Genomic DNA, 12,545 nt, shown 5'->3' on the forward strand with positions numbered 1-12,545 from the left:
TATCAAAGTAGGGCACCCATTACATAAAACTAAAATGTTTTGACACTTGTAAAAGACTGGCAGATACACCTTGGATCTGCTTTGGTGACCCAGAATGAAACAAGAGACAAGCCAATGGGACTTCTCTCAATAACTGGAAATACATGGTCGTTGTGAAAACGGAGTTCCTGTCAAGTGTCAATACAACAAATAAATGGACTGCATTTATATAGCACTTTTCCATCTGCATCAGACGCTCAAAGCACTTCACATTCACCCTGATGTCAGGGTGCTGCCATACAAGGTGCTCACTACACACCGGGAGCAACTGTGGGATTAAGGACTTTGCCCAAGGGCCCTTAAGGGATTTTCCGGTTAGGCTGGGATTTGAACTGAGGATCCTCTGGTCTCAAGCCCAGAAAAGACAACAGAAAAACTTACCCGCCATATAATGGATTCAGGTGGACCAGCCAATTATGTCCATTATATGTATGTAACAGATTAGTTACAGTCAGGAGGCACTTAATGATCTACGGGGAATCCTGAATCTGGACTCACCTCATTTAATGGCCGTGCTGCCGACCAAACAGTCCCTCCTAAAAGTCGGTCTCCCTTCCTTCACTGCGCATGTGTCATTTTGGAGTGTCAGCAGAAATTCTGCTTCAAACTGCCTCCAGTCATCATCTGTCTCAGTGACAGATATCTGAAACTTTTGTACAACAATCATTTCCACAGAAATTCAGCATAATTTCATCATAAAAGAAGGAGGAAGCTGTTATGGCTTGGCTCAAAAGCCGCAACAAAAACCTGAGGCCCACACAGAAGCACAAATCTTTAAAACCCTTGTTAGGGAAACTTTATTATAAAATAAAAGGATAAAACAAAAGAAAGGCGACGTGGTGAGTCAAACCCGAACCAAGGCCAGGACCCGGAGCCAGACGCAGCGGCTCCCCAAACTGCTATCCAGAGGAGGAGAAGGGAAGGAAGGAGAAACCCCTCCTTTTATACTCCCAGGCAGGAAGCTTAATCAGCGGCTCCCAGGTGGCCAAGACCTCAAGACACACAACAGACAGACACACAAATACATTAAGACGGCAGGTGGCTGTGCCCCCTCCGCCACAAAACAGGTCCCACCAGGACCCTGTGAAGTGTGGTACCTATACCAGGGCGCGTGACAAGGCAACTGCTACCAGATTTTCCTTTCCCATAATATATTTTATGTCCAGATTATATGCCTGCAGGTACCGGTACAAGGACCAACAAACCAACCGCAGGTTTGGCGCTTTAACCAAGGTTAGAAATGTTAATTTTTATGATCAGTATAAACAGCAATTTTAGCCCTGCCACCCAAATACACATCAAAATGCTTCAGGGCCAAAATCAATGCAAGTGTCTCTTTCTCAATAGTTGAATAGCTGATGTCTATCAAATTTCTTTGAGAAATAGCTAACAGGTCTATCCAAACCAGAATTATGACTTGCATCCACGTACAGCTGAAATGGTTTGTTTAAACTTGGAGCAGCCAACACTGGATCTACACAGAGGAGCTTCTTCACACTCTCAAATGCCTGCTGACAAAGGGAAGACCAGACAAATTTAGCATCTTTACGCAACAAGTTAGTTAGTGGCGCAACCACTGAGGAAAAGTTCTTACAAAAACACCGATAACCAACCAGTCCAAGAAAACGCATAAGTTCTCTCTTAGTACTGGGAACCGGAAATTCCTCCACTGCTTGAACTTTAGCTGCCACAGGGCGAACTTCCCCTGACCAACTATACGACCCAAATAGGTAACAGTTGCCCTCGCAAACTCACATTTTCCAAGATGACTGTCAGCCTCGCCCCCACCAGATGAGTGAAAAGCTCCTACATGCGCTCCACATGCTCTTTCCAGGTGTCACAATGTACCACCACGTCATCCAGATACACCGCACAACCAGACATGTCACCCACATCATTCATCAACCATTGGAATGTAACCGGCGCATTTCTAAGTCCAAAAGACATCACTGTGTAGGAAAACAAGCCTGACGGAGTAACAAACGCAGACACTTCAAGTGCACACTTAGACAACGGCACTTGCCAGTAGCCCTTCAAGAGATCAAATTTACTCACAAACTTGGCAGAACCCACCTGGTCCACACAATCATCCATTCACAGCAAAGGAAAACAATCTGGGACTTCCGGTTATGGCAGCTTGCTGAACGGACGCGTGTTAACTTGCTCTGCTACTGCGTAATTAAATCCTGTCTAAAAGCCCTTTTTCTGGGTGTGCTGCATGCCTACAACCACCAGAAGAGCCAAGAGTAATGCCTTTGTCACAAAGAAAAGCCAGGCAAAGCCGTAATAAAACGCTGCAATCCAAGCTGTCGAACTTTGCGTTGCCTGGCGTTCATTCCATGACTCCTGTTAGCACCATGGCAGAAGTGGCAGGTGCTAACATAACTCCTGAAGACGCAATATCAGAGAGGGACAACCCTACTGCTAATGAGGAACTGGCTGCCACGTCTCAAACCATACTGGCAGCTATTAATAACATGAAAGCCGAATTTTCCACCAAATTTGATACTATCATATCGGCAATTGATGGTGGTAGCGAAAAGACGTTGACTGTGCAGCACGCGTGACACAGGCGGAAACCAGAATCTCTACAAATGAAGATAACATCACCACACTCCAAGCTCAAGTGCAATCCCTGGAAGAAAAAAAAATTTGGAGGAAAAGGTTCTGGACCTGAAGACGCGATCAAGGCGTTCTAATGTGAGGGTTATTAATCTACCTGAGGGAGCAGAGGGTGAAGACGCGTGTGCCTTTCTCGAGAGCTGGTTACCAGAGGCACTTGAGCTGGCACCATTACGCACAACGATTACGGTGGAGAGGGCGCACAGACTCGGCCCATGAATACAGACCAGTGCTGCTCCGAGGACAATTATGAAGTTTCTGAACTACAGATACAACAAAACTGTGATGAAAGCAGCCAAGGCTAAGAGGCAAGTCCTTTTTAAGAACCAGCCAGTAAGGTTTTATCATGACATGGCGACAAGCGTGCACAAGAAGCAGAAAGAATCTGACGAGGCAAAGAGACGGCTCCGATCTCTGGGGCTTCGGTATGGGATGACTCCTCCTGCTCGACTCCTGGTGATGTACAAAGGACGATCGTGCATTTTTTACAATCCCAGTGATGCCGAAGAGTTCATTAAGCAAGTAAAACGGGAGACCAGATCAGACTGATGTTATGAAATAAACACTAGTAAGTAAGTCCCTTCGGCTGCTCCCTTGTTTGCACTTGGGGTCGCCACAGCAAATCCAAGGTGGATCTGCATGTTGAATTGGCACGGGTTTTATGCCGGATGCCCTTCCTGACGCAACTCCACATTACATGGAGAAATGTGGCAGGGGTGGGATTTGAACCCGGAACCTTCTGAACTGAAACCAAGCGCATTAACCACTTGGCCACCACCCCTGCTCTGTTATGAAATAAACACTAAAGCTGCTAAAACAATCTGAAGTTAAATGTAAATAGTGTGTACTGTAAATACTGTAAATAGTTTGGTTAAAAAGCAGGTCATGCTAACTGTTGTATGTGGTGAGCCCCTTCAGTGCTAATTTAATTTAATATGGTACTTTATTTATTTATTTGAATTATTTTTTTTTTTTTACCCAAAAATACAGTGGTCCCTCTTTAACTACTACTGAGGAAGAATTAATCTACGTGGGAAAACTGGATATATTAAGAAGGGAATATGGGAATTTAATCTTACGAGGTCTATTAGAAAAGAAACCGACCTTTTTATTTTTTTCAAAAACTGTATGGATTTGAATCACCTGCGATTACATCAGACAAGCTTGAACCCTCGTGTGCATGCGTGAGTTTTTTCACGCCTGTTGGTTGCGTCATTCGCCTGTGAGCACGCCTTGGGAAGGAGTGGTCCACCTCTCCCGTGAAAATATATAAGAATCAGAATCGCCTTTATTGTCATTGTAATTTGCATTGCAACGAGATTTGAGTGCAACTCCAAAAAGGTGCTTTCCGTGGTGCGAGTAATTTTTAGCTAAATAAAAGATAGTGACATTTAATGGTAAATTATTCAGAGTATATGTGCAACTAATATAAACATAAGATAAAGTAAAATAAAATGTGGACCAAGTAAAATGTAAAATGAGAATTATATACAACTGTGGAATTATATTGCACATGGTTTACAGATATTGCACAGAAACGTGAAGGTGCAGATTAGAGTGATTTGTTTTTGTTCAGAGCAGTGATCGCTCTGGGGAGAAAGCTGTCCCTGAGTCTGCTTGTCCTAGTTTTGATAGTTTTTTTGATAGTTTTGTAGTTTTGATCGACCTATACCGTCGGCCGGAGGGTAGTAGGTCAAACAGGCGGTTGCTGGGGTGGGATGTGTCTTTGCTGATGCTGGCAGCTCTGCTGAGGTAGCGAGAGCTGGCAATGTCTTCCAGGCTGGGCAGAGAGCAACCAGTGATCTGTGTTTAGCTAAGGATTTGCGAGGAAACCACAAGGTAATGAATAAAATCTACTTTCTTTTGACAGAAATTTATCTGCACTGTTGGTCAAAATTATTGCCATCGTTCATGTTCAATTGCAGAATCTTTGGCAACGCTGACGCCCTCTAAGCAGTCCTTGTAGTCGTCTAGAAGCTTCTTGTGTCTGTCTGCTGATAGTTTCTGCCATTCTTCTGCTGTTCAAGTGGGATTCTGCACTCATTGCTGACCAGTTTAAAACAGTCTGTCGTTTCCATTTCTTCTTTGCTGTTTGCTTTGGGTTCTTTTCCCATCCTTACGTATCAAATAAGCAAATACGTCACAAGAATATGATTGTATTTCTCAAGATGTTCTGTAAAAAATGGGTGCCAATAATTTGGACCTGGACTGTGTGTGACTGTTCTGATGCCCTCATGATATTTTCCTTCTCTCTCTTATTTTTCAGTGTGTTGAAAATGTTTCGAGACAGAACTGTCCAGTGTGTATGGAGGTAAACAAATACGCAAGCACAGGTTTGAATTTTAACATCAACGGGAATTTGTTCCTTTGATGTCACATAACTTTCTCATCTATTTGTTGGGGTTGTTTTTTTTTTTTTTTCTCCTTTCCAACACAGGATATTCACACTTCCAGAATTAGAGCGCAGGTCCTGCCATGCAGTCACCTTCTGCATAAGTATGATTCTTTATTCACTCCATAGCATCTGTGTCAGTTTTTCCTTTTTAGCCTGATATCTCAAGAACCAGATGACCAATTTCATTCATACGAGGTCTGTTAGAAAAGTAACTGACCTTTTTATTTTTTTCAAAAACCATATGGATTTGAATCACATGTGATTGCATCACACAAGCTTGAACCTTCGTGCGCATACGTGAGTTTTTTCACGCCTGTCAGTTGCGTCATTCGCCTGTGAGCAGGCTTTGTGTGAGCAGTGGTCCAGCCCTCTCGTCGGATTTTTATTGCGAATAAATGTCTGAACGATTTGGAGCTTTGCTACATCAATTTTTTTCCAGAAACTGTGAGAGACCTCCAGGTGGACACCGTTCGAAAAATTAATATGGCTTTCATGTTGGGAAAGTGTAGTGACACGGACCCACAACAGGGGGCGCAAATGATCGGACAATGAAAGAGTCGAATATGAACACTTTACTGTTGTGAAAGAGCACAACAAAAACAGAGGATTACAGAATTTGAGCAAACAGTCAATCCACAAAGGTGACGTGTGGGCAGGCTCGAGGATAGAAGACGTCTGTCCTGAGAAGAACTGGACCCACACGATTTCCTCCGCCATCGAACCTGGAGAATACTGGTGCCGCCAAGTTCCGAGTCCCCAGGTGGCCACCGTCTCCGAGTGTTGGATCTGGTACTGCTGGCGAGGAGCAAAAACAATCATATGTGGGTGCGTGCACACCCAGTAACAACAATGGTGGGAATTCCACCTCCACCTCTAACACACACTCGTGCAGCTCCTGTCTAACCACTTATCTGGTTGGGGTGTGAAGCAAAGCCGTCGCTGATCACACCAAACACCAATCTCTCAGATAGGGAACACCACAGGAAAGCGGCTGCAAAAAGAGTTCAGACTAAGACACAGTTAAGGCTGAGAATATTACCTTCACAGGTAGATGATATCTCGGCAACGAGGTGGAGATGACGTCCGGTTTTTATGGAGTGGAATGATGAAGTGTAGATGGATGACAGCTGTCATGAGATAATGAGTGACAGCTGTCACCCCCGGCTGTGTCCGTGGTGGCAGCGCCCTCTCGTGCCTGAAGCCCGCACTTCAGGCAGGGCGCCCTCTGGTGGTGGGCCAGCAGTACCTCCTCTTCTGGCGGCCCACACAACAGGATCCCCCCCTCAACGGGCGCCTCCTGGCGCCCGACCAGGCTTGTCTGGGTGACGGTGGTAGAAATCGGCCAGGAGGGCCGGGTCCAGGATGAAGCTCCTCTTTACCCAGGAGCGTTCTTCGGGTCCATACCCCTCCCAGTCCACCAAATACTGGAACCCCCGGCCCATTCGACGGACGTCTAGGAGCCGGCACACTGTCCAAGCTGGCTCCCCGTCGATGGTCCGGGCAGGAGGCGGTGCCGGACCGGGAGCACAGAGGGGTGAGGTGAGGTGTGGTTTAATCCGGGAGACATGAAAAACAGGGTGGATCCGCAGTGAAGCCGGGAGTTGGAGCTTCACTGCAGCAGGACTGAGGATTTTGATGATCTTGAAGGGTCCAATGAATCTGTCCATAAGTTTGGGTGAGTCCACCTGCAGGGGAATGTCCTCAGTAGATAACCACACCTCCTGCCCGGGCTGGTATGCAGGGGCCGGGGACCGCCGGCGGTCCGCATGGGTCTTAGCCCTCGTCCGGTCCTTTAATAAGGCAGAACGGGTGGTGCACCACAACCAACGGCACCTCCGCAGGTGGGCCTGGACCGAGGGCACACCGACCTCTCCCTCCACCATGGGAAACAACGGGGGCTGGTACCCCAGACACACCTCAAAGGGGGAGAGGCCGGTGGCAGAAGACACCTGACTGTTGTGTGCATACTCGATCCAGGACTGATGGTTACTCCAGGCCGTCGGGTGCGCTGATGTCACACAGCAGAGGGTCTGTTCCAACTCTTGGTTGGCCCGTTCTGCCTGTCCGTTCGTCTGTGGGTGGTACCCGGACGAGAGGCTCACGGTGGCCCCCAGTTCCCTGCAGAAACCTCCTCCAGACTTGAGAGGAAACTGGGGACCACGATCCGAGACTATGTCAGCTGGTATCCCATGCAGACGAACGACATGGTGGATCAGGAGGTCAGCAGTCTCCTGGGCCGTTGGGAGCTTCGGGAGGGCCACGAAGTGGGCCGCCTTGGAGAACCGGTCCACTATTGTCAGGATGGTAGTCATGCCCTGGGACGGCGGGAGGCCCGTGACGAAATCCAGGCAGATATGGGACCAGGGGTGATGAGGCACCGGGAGCGGCTGGAGAAGTCCTTGGGTCCTCTTGTGGTCTGCCTTGCCCCTGGCACAGGTGGTGCAGGCCTGGATATACTCCCGGACGTCGGCTTCCATAGACACCCCCAGAAGCGCTGCCGGACAACTGCCACGGTCCTTCGCACCCTGGATGACAGGAGAGCTTGGATCCGTGACAGAATCCAGACTGCAGCTCTGGCCTCTGGTGGGACGTACAGACGATTTTTTGGTCCAGTTCCGGGGTCTGGGTTCCGTGCCAGGGCCTCCCGGACGGTCTTCTCCACGTCCCAGGTGAGGATGGCCATGATAGTGGACTCCGGAATGATGGGCTCCGGTGGATCCGACAGCTCAGTTTTGACTTCGTCTTCGTGTACCCGGGACAAGGCATCTGATCTTTGGTTCTTTGGTCCCGGGGCAATAGGTGATCCGGAAGTCAAAACGCCCAAAGAACAGTGACAGTGGGCTTGCCTGGGTTCAGCCGCTTGGCGGTCCTGATATACTCCAGGTTCCGATGGTCAGTGAAAACCGTGAACGGCACAGACGCTCCCTCCAACAGGTGTCTCCACTCCTCAAGAGCCTCTTTCACCGCAAGGAGTTCTCGGTTGCCGACGTCATAGTTCCGTTCAGCCGGGGTCACCCTGCGAGAAAAGTAGGCACACGGGTGAAGAACCTTATCGGTCTTCCCGCTCTGGATAGCACGGCTCCTATCCCTGAGTCAGAGGTGTCCACTTCAAAACCACAAACTGGTGGCCAGGGTCAGGCTGCACCAGAACTGGTGCAGTCGAGAACCGTCGTTTCAACTCCCTGAACGCGGCTTCGCACCGATCCGACCAGGTGAAGGGGACTCTTGGAGAGGTCAGGGATGTCAGGGGGCTAACTACCTGACTGTAGCCCTTAATGAACCTCCTGTAGAAATTTGCAAAACCGAGGAACTGTTGCAGCTTCCTACGGCTTGTTGGTTGGGGCCAATCTCTTTAGCGCCGCAACCTTGGCCGGATCAGGGGCAACGGAGTTGGAGGAGATGATAAACCCCAGGAAGGACAAAGAGGTGCGGTGAACTCACACTTCTCGCCCTTCACAAACAGCCGGTTCTCCAACACCGCTGCAGGACCTGACGTACATGCTGGACATGAGTCTCAGGATCCGGAGAAAAAGATGAGTATATCGTCCAGGGTATCGAAGACGAATCGGTGCACGGAAGTCCCACAAGACGTCCATTAACCAAAGCTTGGAACATCGCAGGGGCGTTAGTGAGGCCGAACGGCATGACAGGTACTCAAAATGACCTAACGGGGTGTTAAATGCCATCTTCCACTCGTCTCCCTTCTGGATCTGAACCAGGTGGTATGCCTTTCTAAGATCCAACTGGTGACGATTTTGGCTCCATGCAGGGGCTGTGAACACTGAATCTAACAGGGCACGGGTATCGATTGCGAACCGTAATCTCATTCAGCCCCCTGTAATCAATGCGTGGACGGAGTCCGCCGTCTTTCTTGCCCACAAAAAAGAAACCTGCACCCATCGGGGAGGGGAATTTCGGATCATCCCGGCAGCTACTGAGTCCCGGATTGTAGGTCTCCATTGATTCGCGCTCAGGTCGTGAGAGATTGTACAGCCTGCTGGACGGAAACTCAATGCCCGGAATCAAATCAATGGCACAATCATACAGACGGTGCGAGAGAAGGGTGAGCGCCAGATCCTTGCTGAAGACGTCAGCAAGATCGTGGTACTCAACCCGGCACTGCCGTCAGATTGGGAGGGACTTTGACCTCCTCCTTAGCCTGTAAACCGGGAGGAACTGAGGATCCTAAACACACCCGATGGCAGGTTTCGCTCCACTGAACCACCACCCCAGACGGCCAATCAATCCGGGATTGTGTTTCAACATCCAAGGGAAGCCCAAAATCACGCGGGAGGTAGCAGGAGTCACAAAAAACTCGATCTCCTCCCGATGATTTCCAGACACCACCAGAGTTACTGGTTGTGTCTTGTGTGTGATTAAAGGGAGAAGGGTGCCATCTAGTGCCCGCACCTGCAATGGCGCAGGGAGCGCCACCAGAGGGAGCCCTACCTCCCTAGCCCATCTTTTGTCTAGTAGATTCCCTTCTGACCCCGTGTCCACCAGTGCTGGGGCTTGAAGAGTTAAATCCCCGCTCAGGATTGTAACTGGGAGTCGTGTGGAAATATGTGTATGCCTCTGTCTGTTAGGTGGTCTAAATGTGGTCCATAGCTTTGTCAGCAGGGGGAGCTGTAGCCAAACGGAGCGTTGAGGCTGTGGAGCGTGGGGAGGGCGGAACCTTTTCGGACCCGGAAGGGAGAGGGATGGCGCGTGCCCAGCCACGTCCTTCGTCTCGCCTCCCGACGGCGTCCTCTACCCGATTGTCTAACCGTATAACGAGATCAATAGTCCATCTAGATCCCGCGGTTCTTCCTTGGCTACCAGGTGCTCCTTCAGGACTGATGACAGACCGTTTATGAAGGCGGCGCGGAGCGCAACGTTATTCCAGCCGGACCTCGCAGCCGCGATGCAGAAGTCGACTGCATATTTGGCTGCGCTCCGGCGCCCCTGTCGCTCCCAAAGCGCTGTATCCCAAGCGCGTGCCTCACCCGAAGCAAGTTAGTAACATAAGCCACCTTACTGGCGTCAGACGCGTACATGACGGGACGTTGTACAAAGACGAGCGAACACTGCATAAGAAAGTCCGTGCACGTCTCCACACAACCTCCGTACGGCTCTGGGGGACTTATGTATGCTTCAGGGGATGGTGGGGGGGGGGGGTCGTTGAACGACCAGTGGAACATCTATATTCTGCACCGGGTCGCCAAGGAACAGGAGCTGCAGCAGCGCCCTGAGCGCGTGCTTCCACCTGCGCGGTGAGAGCCTCCATCCTGCGGTTAAGGATAACGTTTTGCTCGGTCATCAAATCCAACTGAGCGGTAAAGGCGGTGAGGATTTGCTGCAACTCACAAATCACGCCTCCTGCAGACGCCTGTGCACCCTGCTCTTCCATTGGTTGTCCAACAGATGGTTGACGCCCCTCGGGATCCATGACACTGGCCGAGATGTCCTGTTGGGAAAGTGTAGTAACACGGACCCACAACAGGGGGCGCAAATGATCGGACAATGAAAGAGTCGAATATGAACACTTTACTGTTGTGAAAGAGCACAACAAAAACAGAGGATTACAGAATTTGAGCAAACAGTCAATCCACAAAGGTGATGTGTGGGCAGGCTCGAAGATAGAAGACGTCTGTCCTGAGAAGAACCGGAACCACACGATTTCCTCCGCCACCGAACCTGGAGAATACTGGAGCCGCCAAGTTCCGAGTCCCCAGGTGGCCACCGTCTCCGAGTGTCGGATCTGGTACTGCTGGCGAGGAGCAAAAACAGTCATATGTGGGTGCGTGCACACCCAGTAACAACAATGGTGGGAATTCCACCTCTAACACACACTTGTGCAGCTCCTGTCTAACCACTTATCTGGTTGTGGTGTGAAGCGAAGCCGTCGCTGATCACACCAAACGCCAATCTCTCAGATAGGGAACACCACAGGAAAGCGGCTGCAAAAAGAGTTCAGACTAAGACACAGTTAAGGCTGAAAATATTACCTTCACAGGTAGATGATATCTCGGCAACGAGGTGGAGATGACGTCCGGTTTTTATGGAGTGGAATGATGACGTGTAGATGGATGACAGCTGTCATGAGATAATGAGTGACAGCTGTCACCCCCGGCTGTGTCCGTGGCGGCAGCGCCCTCTCGTGCCTGAAGCCTGCACTTCAGGCAGGGCGCCCTCTGGTGGTGGGCCAGCAGTACCTCCTCTTCTGGCGGCCCACACAACATTTCAGGGACGATTTTATGGGGATTATACAGATTAAGGCAGGGGTGGGCAATTAATTTTTACAAGGGGCCACATAGGGAACCTGAATTATGTCCGAGGGCCACGCCAGCGATAACTCGGCTGTCTCCCATTACAAATTTTACAAAAAAATTACCTATTTAATAGCTTTTATAGGTAATTTTTATTATTGTAATAATATGTAAATATTTAAATATACCTAACTAAACCTCTCTAATGATTTGCAACACACAAGCTTGACATTTTTAATATATGTAATAATAATCACAGACCTCATGAGGGCCAGACAGAGACATGCAAAGGGCCGCATGTGGCCCCCGGGCCGCAGTTTGCCCAGGTCTGGATTAAGGAGTGCTCCAGCCGGTTTAAAGACCGCCCACAGCTGCTGAGAGCACGGCGCACTCCGAGCACCAATCGACAGGCTGAAACCCCGCTGAAACAACCAGATCATTTCCACGTGAAGGCTTTGTGATCCAGGACGTCGTCGACTTTCATAAAAAGGCAGAAGGCGTGGACATCAGCACTTTTGTGGCACATTCCACTGTTACAGGAGTTTTTTCATGGAAAGAAAAGTGGAGGGACGCGCCACGGAGCTGTTCATGGCGCGGCACCTGCAGAGCGGTGGCGTCCCTCTCCAGACGCCACCGCTGCCTGTGAGCCTGCAGACACAACACCCCGTGCCCTCCTCCTCATCACTGGGGACTTTAACCACGCCTCCCTCTCCCTCCCCATGTTCACCCAGTATGTCATGTGTAAAACCAGGGACAATAGAATACTGGACCTTTTTTACGCTAATGTGGAGGGGCTTACACCTCCACCCCCCTCCCCCCGCTTGGATCACAATCTCGTCTATCTGTTCCCCCAATACACACCCAGGGTGAGAAGAGAGCCAGTGCAGAAAAGGTCAGTGAAACTCTGGACTGAAGAGGCCACTGAGAGGCTGAGGGACTGTTTCAGAGCCACAGACTGGAGCATGTTTCAAAACTCTTATGGTGAAGACATCAACGGCCTGACCCAGTGTGTCACTGACTACAAGAACTTCTGTGTGGAGAGCACCGTGCCCACCCGGAGGGTACGGTGCTTTCCCAACAACCACCCCTGGGTGACCCCCGAGCTGAAGGTCCTGATGAACCAGAATAAGAGGGCTTTCAACTCGGCAGACAGAGAGGAGCAGCGTAGAGTCCAACAGGAACTCCAGTGAAAGATCCGGACAGCCAAGATGGAGTATGGAAGGAAGATGGAGGAGCAGCTG

General features: G+C 49.9%; 1 long non-coding RNA gene across 1 annotated transcript; it reads left to right on the forward strand.

Annotated features, from left to right (window-relative positions):
• The first annotated feature begins 4,457 nt into the window (after positions 1 to 4,457).
• Positions 4,458 to 5,163, forward strand: LOC117509733. Its single transcript, XR_004560484.1, has 3 exons — positions 4,458 to 4,500; positions 4,928 to 4,972; positions 5,099 to 5,163. It is a non-coding gene; the product is annotated as an uncharacterized LOC117509733 (long non-coding RNA).
• Positions 5,164 to 12,545: the final 7,382 nt, after the last annotated feature.

This window comes from Thalassophryne amazonica, chromosome 5 (genome assembly GCF_902500255.1).
Source record: "Thalassophryne amazonica chromosome 5, fThaAma1.1, whole genome shotgun sequence".
Lineage (NCBI taxonomy): Eukaryota > Metazoa > Chordata > Actinopteri > Batrachoidiformes > Batrachoididae > Thalassophryne > Thalassophryne amazonica.